Consider the following 9,606-nt stretch of genomic DNA (forward strand, 5'->3'; position numbering starts at 1 on the left):
TTAATGACCTTTTAAACTGTAAAAATAACCAGTATTTACTGTTGTTGGTTTATGTGTGTGTGCGCTCACACATGTTGAAGAGTTTAGGCTTTTGATAGTTTCAATTATCTGACATTCTTAAGAGGCCATATACACCTCCATCTAAGGGCTCTATTGAGCAGCAGGGGAAAAGTTCCCTTATATGGCACAAAGGTCTGCAAAATATCTTGAACATTTGGGCAGGGTTAATTCCTACATTGATGATAAATGAATTTTACATGCATTTGTAACTCCGCTGTAAGAATATATTTACGGGCTTGAACTATGACAATCAAAGGTCTTGTCTACACTGGATTTTTTCCTTTAAAGCTTCCCATCATTGCAGCGCTATCAATGATGGAAGCTGTAGTGCAGACAAGGTGCCCCAGTAGCTGCCAGCATTTGTACTACAGTGTCACCTAGATCTGTTCTGCGGAGGGTTAGAAAACATTGTGGTTCAAATACCAGCACCTTGTTTAGCCTCCCACTCGCCTGTTGCTACCACTAGAGCTGCATGATGGGAAATTTGAGGGAAAAAAATCTAGTATCTACAAGGCCAAAAGTTTCAAGTGAGAATATTTTTGCAATTTTTTAAAATAGGCTACTTTTATGTTCTGAGAGTTAAAAAGTTGGTTTGGGAAATGTCTTGCCATTAATTGAATTTTTAAAACAATGATCTTCTAAAACAGAGAGCGAAGGATGTTTCAGATCTGTAAAATCTGTTAATAATGTATACAGGCCTCTTACATATTTTAAAATAATACAAACTGCACAGATAGCATTGCCAGACCCTGGGAATGGGTGACAGGGGATGGATCACTTGATGATTACCAGTTCTGTTCATTCCCTCTGAAGCACCTGGCATTTGCCACTGTCAGAAGACAGGATACTGGGCTAGATGGACCTTTAGTCTAACCCAGTATGGCCATTCTTATGTTTGTTTACAAACCGGAGACAATATTAACACTTCAGAATCCACCGGCAAATTCAGCCTTCTTCCTTCTCCAAGAGGCTGCCAGCAGCAATGCAGACTCTATTTGTATTGAACATATATTGTACAATATAATGAAGAAATTATAGCCCATACTGTGTTCTATAGACAAAAATATAGTACTATTTATTGTTTGTATTGTAATAACACTTAGGGGCATCCATCATAGATCAGGAATGCATTGTGCTAGGTACTACTGAAATATGCAACAAAAAAACCCAGTCCCCTGTCCTGAACAATGGTGTATTTTATTGTAACTCCTTAAACCAGAGATTTTCAAAAGCAGCTATAGGTTTTAGGAGCACCAGTCCCACTGAAAGCCAATGGCACTTTTGAAAGTCTTCCCTTAAAATCATATTAAAATAATAAAACATTCACTTACAATGGCTTCCTTGGTTTCTTTCTTTCCCTTCAGTCTCTCCACTTTTTCTTTCCTTCACTCTACTTTACCCTGCAGCCCCCAGTTCCAGAACTGATTTCCCTCCTGCAGCAGCCTGCCTCTCACCATCCGTCTTAGACCGCCCTCTCCAAGCCCCAACGGTGCTCTCTCTTGCTTACTATCTCTCCCATTTTTTCTCCATCTCCATTGGCTATCGAGGCAAAACTAACTGGTATTTATTGAATCCAGCATGTATATTCAACATTACTGGAATGTAATACTTCTGCTAAGTTTTCTTTTAAACCATTCTTTCCTCATATCTCCTTTGAATTGATTATTAGGGGGGTTTTCCCACTGCTTCTTTCCCTCTTCAGTTCCCTCTGATTTTGGCCCCTGCAGTATTTTCTTCCTCTTCCTTCTATGTTGCTCTTTCCTTCCTCCTCCTCCTCCACCTCTCCTGGCCTTTCTCCTCCTAATCCTCTCAAATGTAATAATAATAAAACTCCCTCATGACTTGATTTTTCAAGATGCTGAGCACTCTGGTCCTGATACAACAAAGCACTTAAACATGTATTTAAGTCAACTGATGTCAATGGGTCTACTCACAGGCTTCAGTGTTTTGCTGGATTGGGACCGGTATTCTCAGCATCTTGCAAGATCAGGTGTCCATAGTGCTTCTCAATTGTAGCTCTCAAAATGCTTTTCAAAAGAGATTAGATGTTATCCTCATTTTACAAATGGAGAAACTGAGAGACAAAAACTTGCCCAAGGTCCAGGACCAGAACTCAGAACTCTTCCTCCAGTGCCTTATTGACTGGATCACACCAAAACTGGATTTATCTCAAAACTTCTCATTCATCCCCCATAGCTAACCTTCCACCTTGCTAACGGAGTGCTAGGCTATGTTTCTTCTCCAGCTCCTTTTCTCCTCCCTAAGGAGTCCAGAAGTGATTTTTCCCCCTTCCCTCACAACTGTAAGGGGAAAAGGGAGAGAATATTTTACAATTGCCAACCCCAAATGTTCAAAAATCATGAGTCAGGCTCACCAAAAATCATGAGACTGGCTTTCAAATCATACAATTATGTAAAAACAATAGATTTGGGAACCTTCTGCTTTTTAAGCCTAGGGCAGAGGTGGGCAAACTACAGCCCGCGGGACCATCCTAGCACCCAGCCCATAGGAGGCGAGGCTAGTCCCTGACCCCCGCAGCCTCAGCTTGCTGTGCCGCCAGTGCTCTGGGTGGCTGGGCTGCGAGCTCCTGCCGGGCAGCATGGCTGCGAGAGCTGCCAGGTGTAGTGTATTAAATTGCTCCCTGTAGGAATGTGCTACTTATGGTGTACTACTTAGGGCTGCCAGTCCTGGTGCTCTGAGCAGCATGGTAAGGGGGTGGGGAGTGGGGGGGTTGGATAAGGGTCAGGGAGTCCTGGGGGGCAGTCAGGGGATGGGGAACAGGGGTGGTTGGATAGGCGTGGGAGTCCCGGGGGGCCTGTCAGGGGGCGGGGGTGTAGATGGGGTTGGGGCAGTCAGAGGACAAGGAGCAGGGGGGGTTAGATAGGGGGTGAGGTTGCGGGGGGACGGTTGGGATGGGGGGGTCCCCGAAGGGGCAGTCGGGGACAAGGAACAGAGGGGTGTTGGATGGGTTGGGAGTTCTGAGGGGGGCAGTCAGGGGGCGGGAAGGGGGGGCGGAGGCCAGGCTGTTTGGGGAGGTACAGCCTTCCCTTCACAGGTGTAGTGTATTAAATTGTTTCCTGTAGGAACGTGCTACTTATGGTGTACTACTTACAGCGGCCAGTCCTGGTGCTCTGTTCAGAACCCCGATGTGGCCATCAGGCCAAAAAGTTTGCCTGCCCCTGCTTTAGGGTCACATTTTGAAAGTTTCTTCATAGCCACAGGGGCTAGAAACTTACTTTTTCTTTAAGAATGAAAGCTGAAATCATCACTTGACTCCTGGAGCTGGGCTTTAAGGAACACAATAATTATCATGAGACTCATGACAAAGTCACAAGAGTTAGCACTATACATGCTATACACTATACACTATACTGCACTATACATAACAGCTAACGTTTTGAGAAAGAATTTTCAATGGTTAATTCTGAAGATGAGCATGAGGATCTGTGGGTGATACCTGACAACCCCAAGTACTGGAAGGATTGTGTGCATTCTTCTGAATTGAAGGTTGATTTCATTGTATGAAAACTAAAATGATGTTTTAATTAAAAGGCTAACTGGTGAGAAAAATAACATTTATTTCTCCAAATATTTCTACCACAGAATATCTATTTTTATTCTAATCTTGGCTACTCTGATTTTTGATGGAAGACCTTCTGTAGGATTGGAGAAAAGCATGGATAACAAGACTGCAACAGAGTGAAATCTGAGCTGCAGCTTTTCTAGCCTTCATAGGACAAGGGAGGGGACGTTTAGACAGACTATTTAAAATTCTTTGGAGTTTGATTGTGTGTCACAATCTGTTTAACTGATATTCCAGACAGAACCTCTCTCTATGAAAAGTTCAATATCCCCTTCCTATTTTAATACCACTTTCACGCTTGAGTTTCTTAGTCCTCCAAACACTAAAACAGGGAAGTGAAGACTTGATATTCAAATGTTACAAAAGTACAAAGCAAACTTACAAGAACAAAACATTTTGAGGCCGTATTTCCCAAGTCTCATTTACACATAATAAGGCCCCATCCTGAGTATGAGCTAAAAGGATAATGTTGAGTGAAAAGCACTTTCCACATCAATTACTAAGCTTAACTAATTTAAAGCTTTAATAAGAAAATGTTAGGACAATATGTTACTACCTTAATTAAACAAAGCATAACTAAAGCAGATAGAGCAGGGTAATGTAATGATCAATTACCAGTCCAGGGGTCCAGGTAGGATACACGTTGGTCCAATCTGGTACAAGTCCTGTGTTGCTCTAGTCCCCTTTGTTAAACAAACAACCTTTATACCTTCTCTCATAACATCATGCAAGCACATATTATTAAAACAAGTGCATCTAGAAATGTTCTATTCTAAATATATTTTCATACACACTAACCCAAAATCCTCTTAACTGATATGTTTTACTTATCCTGCTAAAAGTGTCATTGATACCTCTTTATCTATGTTTTCTAGCTATTAACTGTTTTCCTCCCTCAATCCAGCTGTCTTTTTATTGCTGCTATTATTTCTTACAACAGTTGTCTTATTCTTACTTATTTGTTCCTTGTGGCCTTAAAATTACTGGTTGGCTAACTCTGTTCAGTCAGTGTTCATCCTCCTTACTCTGTTTTAGCCACATCTGCCTAGTAAATCATACATTTGTCTAGTTTGCTTTGTCTTGTTACCTACACAGACCAAGAATCCGCTGTAGATAAGACACAAACCAACTTTTTGATTTCTTACAGACTTTGAAAGCTGGCTCAACAAGATACATAGAGAAAGCTGAAAAAAATTCCTTTAACATTTTCTCATAATGCTATTAAATATATAATACCTACTTACCTAACATTATTTCATATACATTTATCTAACAGTTCATTATACAATTCTTTTCAACACAAACAAAAAAATCTCTTTTGCAGTTCACCATGGCAAATTTTCTTCCCCTTCTGTACCAAGGCTCCTATTCTATAATCAAATCCACTAGCACAGATTCTGCACACAGTGAGATCCTGCATATGCATAGAGGTCTGTGCTAGTAGATCCAATTGCAAGAGCAAAGCCTGGCCAAAAAAAATCCACTAAATCCTACATTCCCTACTCCCCACATATTGATTTTGACATGACTATAACATGTTATGATGTTTCATCACAATGAGGTAATAGGGGACTGGAACAAAGAAAAGCCTTAACATTGGGAGAAAAAAAACCATAAAAGTACACAAAAACTAGCAGCAATAGTACAAAAATTACATTTACATAATTTACATTTAAGAGCGTGTACAGAACTGGCTTCAATGTTGCAAAACTGTACATTGCATTAGAGCTTTCACAATAGAAAGCAATATATACACACACACTAATTACTGGAGCTTCAGATATGTAGATCAGTTCAGATGCTTTTTGAAACCTGTGAAACCTTCCAGTGATTCTCACTACTCTTCCAGTCACAACCATCATCTCCCTGCATCCTCTACCTATTTATTTAGAGGGAGCCCAGACGGTTGGCTATACCCATCTAGTGTTTTCAGGAGCACCCAGTAACTCCATTTCTTCCTTTGGTAGCTTACATTTTACATGATTTCTCTATATACTTTTCTATGTCACTCCTCATGTCTAAGCCCCTGAAAAAACATTAATGAATTTAGCCTGGAGGGAGGTGTTAGCCCTATTTGACAGATGGGCAAAGCACTGCATAGAATCATGAAATAGTTTCCCCAGAATTACACAAACGTAGTGGCAGAGTTAGGAATGGAATCCAAGAAGCCCAACTCGCACTCTAGTGCCTTAATTGCAAGGCTATCCTGCTGATGAAGATGGGAGACTTTTTTGCTGTGTTCAAAGTGTGTGTGGGCATCTCATCCAGCTTCAATCCCACCCTGCCAAATTGTCTTCTCTCTCTTGCTCTAAGATTGCCTCTTTCATGCCCATTGGGTCTCTGGTTGCCTCCCTCTTTCCCTGACCTCTGCATTCTGCTGTTCTGGCCCTAAATCAGTGATCCTAGAGGATCCGTGTACCCTCAATACCCATCATTCACACCAGAAGCACTGTGTGGCCCCCATTTTCTGCCCTTCCCCCTGCTACATGCACACACACACTCAGACTGTGCACTCACTTCTTATCCCTCTCCTGGGGCTGCCTCTGTGTGCCCCATTCTCTCCCCCACATGCTAGGGTTGGGTTGCCACCTGTCCAGATTTCCCCAGAATTGTCCCTTTTTTGAGGTATCTGTCCTGAAAAATCTGTAAAGGGGCTTAGTCCAGCTTCATGGGCTCAGGATCATCCCACAGGTCCCAGTTTTTGTTTTTTTTACTTCAGAGGTGGCACACCAGGGGATTCTCTGTCTGTCCTGCCCTCTGGCCCATACACCTGGGGCCCTTTGTACCACACCCTCATCTTTTCCCCAGCATAACAGGGTCTGTCACCTCCTTCCCGCCCCAAACTATTGAGTCTCTATGCCCCTCTTTGTCTGCCCAAGGGGGCTGCTGTCCCTCACCCCTGGATTGGGAGGGTGGCTGGCAAGTGACTAGTTTTTCCTTGCGGGGAGACAGCTAGAGACTTTTCTCTTCCCTTTGGCGCCCCCTCCTGGGTAAGTGTGGCACAGCCTCCATCTACGTACTCCAAGCCATTCTCAGTGGAGAGCAACTTGTCTGGCTTTGAGTCAGCGTCTAGTACCTCCCCATGCTAGAAATTCGGGTACCTCTTGTTAGGGTCTGGGCTAAAGCCAGAAATAAGGGGATAGAGTCCTTCCCCAATCTTCAGGGCAGGGGATGAACAACAACACCCTTCCCCCCACCCCTTTGATGGAATGATCTGAGAGGCAACCCACTGAAGGGAGTTGCTTGTGCTGTATATAGGAAAAACCTGCACCAGGGACAATGAGCCTGGGTAAAGATTCAAGATTGAGTGCCAAGAGACAAATTGCAAAGCACCCACATTTTTGCCCACGTCTGCTGCACTGATAACTCACAATGAGCTGTGTGTGTGCACGCGCACGCGTGTGTGTGAGAGAGAAAGAGACACCTAGTTTATAAAAACAAGTAGGATCTTAAAGGGATTTATGTACATTAAATAAGTTTCACACCACCCCTGGGACATAGCATCCTATTTCCCTTGTTTTATAAATGGGGAAAATGTAGGCACCCAGCAAACCAGTCAGAATTTTCAGGGGGGCAGTTAAACTGGTTTTCTGGCCCTTTTGCACTGCAGCCAATAAGAGAATCATTTATTCATACATTTATTTATATGTAATTTATTTATTCTCACCCTCTACTAAAATGCAGCCATATTTGCAGTGGAACATGGCATCTGTTGAATAGCACACAGCACCACTAAACAAAATTTTAGTACTGAAGCATAGATACCCCTAAACACACATGGATTATATGAAAGTATAAATCAGGCAAATGCACTTGTATCAGCACAGAAAAATGCACACCTTTGAAAAACAGATCCTAAATATGGTTAGTTATTAATATAGATCCAAACATTAAAAAAAGAATAGAAGTGTCCATACAAAATAAAAAGGCAATTCAGGTTGGAGAGTGCCACAACAACTGCTTTACATCAATCCTGTCATTTCTCTGCAAATTCAAATGAATATCAAAGCTGCTTTGGCAGATAATCAATACTCTTAAATTAGCCTGCTGGAAAGAAGATCACTGTGGAGCAGGATTCCTTATCAGAGAGAGCATAAGGTATGTTTATCCTGAAATACAATCTGCAAGACAGTACCCTGCCTAACAATATAAATAACAAAACCCAAGACATTGTGACTGAGTTTGAGTGCTGAGACACGAAGAAGAGCTTTTCTTTAAGGGGTCATTAACCACAGGGTTATGATAAGCTTTGCAAAATTCACAGCATAAATTGCCCCCTTTTCATCATCGGTGGGGGCTGAGCAAAAGCTGCGCCAAATAGTCTCTAATAGGTATTTCATTCAAGTTTTAAATAGTATATTTGTATATCCTCAGCCTGGAAAGTGAGTCAAATTGGGTCCTCCTATTTTTTTTTTTTATTTTAAAGTGTTACAAGTTTCCATGTAGTTTGAGTATTTGTTTTTCCTGTTTAAAATCAATTGATGTTGTCTGTTCAATACACGGAATTCTGTAGTTTTATTAGGCTATTCTCCACCTCTCATTCTAATAAAGGGATGGAGGTACCTAGAGCAAAATTAAGATTTTTTTTTTTTAATTAACATTTAATCTGTATTTTGAGCCATACATTAAAAAAAACTCTCCCTATAATAAGGACAATGTGAACCAAACTAGGTATTTATCCCACTTTGGAGAACAGTTAAGTTAGCTGGTCTGACACTGTTGTCTCTTTTCCACAGCCCTGCCTGCTAGATATTTCAGTCAGGAAAAAATGATGTATATTTTGCAGCTATGGGGCCACAAGGAACTTGTCAAGAAATGATTATTTAATTGTTATTCTACGATGGCCCTGCCTTTATTTAGATTTTTACTGTAGATGCAAGACAAGTTTCTTGGAATCATTGCAGCTAGAAACATAGCTGTGAGCATGCCTTGGTCATAGTTGGGATATGCTACCCATCTCAAGTTAAACCAACGCACCAGGCACAGCTGCTTAGCACTGTTAAATGCCAATAAGCAAAAAAAGTAGGTTTAGTATTGATATCATGCATCTCAAATTTTAAAAATTAAAACATTCCATCATGCTGTTTAAATGTAACAGTTACTGTATTTATATTAGAGTAGCACTGAGAGACTTCAATTGAGAGTGAGGCCACATTGTGCTGGGCACTGTACAAGCTCAGAAATAGTCAGTTCTTGGGCAGGAACTATCTAAGCGTATGTTTACACAGCAAAGAAAAACCTGTGTCTGGCTCTTGCCAGCCAACTCAGGCCTATGGAACTCAGGCCCTGCAGGGTGGGAGGGTCCCAGAGCTGGACTCCAGCCCAAGCCTGAAAGTCTACTCAGCAATGAAATAGCCCCCGCAGCCCAAGCCGGCTGGCATGGGCCACCCAGGGGTTTTTCTTTGGTGTGTAAACATACCCTAAATAGACGAAGGCTGGAAGAGAAAACAGAAAGATGGGAAGTGAGATGTCTAGGGTTACCCAGTAGGTCAGTGACAGAGCAAGGAATGGAACATAGGCCTCGAGTCTCAGTTGAGTACCTTAACCCCTGGACCACACTGCTTCTTTGATTGCTGCTTGTAAAAATTGTGTCGGTTAAGAAATTTGGTTAAATACTAAGATGATATTTACAGTAGCAATGGGGATGCCTACCTAATAAATGCTTGTGTGACAGATTTAATATAAAAAAAGAGACAAGGTGGGTGAAGTAATATATCTTTCCAGTCACACAGCTTTGTGTAGCTCAAAAGCTTGTCTCTTTCACCAACACAAGTTGTTCCAATAAAAGATATCGCCTCACCCATATTGTCTCTCCAATATCCTGGGACCAACACAGGCTACAATGTTCCAAAGATCCAATACAAGATACTCATTCCAGACTCCATATGCTCCACTATGCAATCCAGCAACACAGATAATAACTGCAGTGGCCCTATTCCTGCAAGCAAAATTGTATAGAATAT

Source organism: Dermochelys coriacea, chromosome 1 (assembly GCF_009764565.3).
Source record: "Dermochelys coriacea isolate rDerCor1 chromosome 1, rDerCor1.pri.v4, whole genome shotgun sequence".
NCBI lineage: Eukaryota > Metazoa > Chordata > Testudines > Dermochelyidae > Dermochelys > Dermochelys coriacea.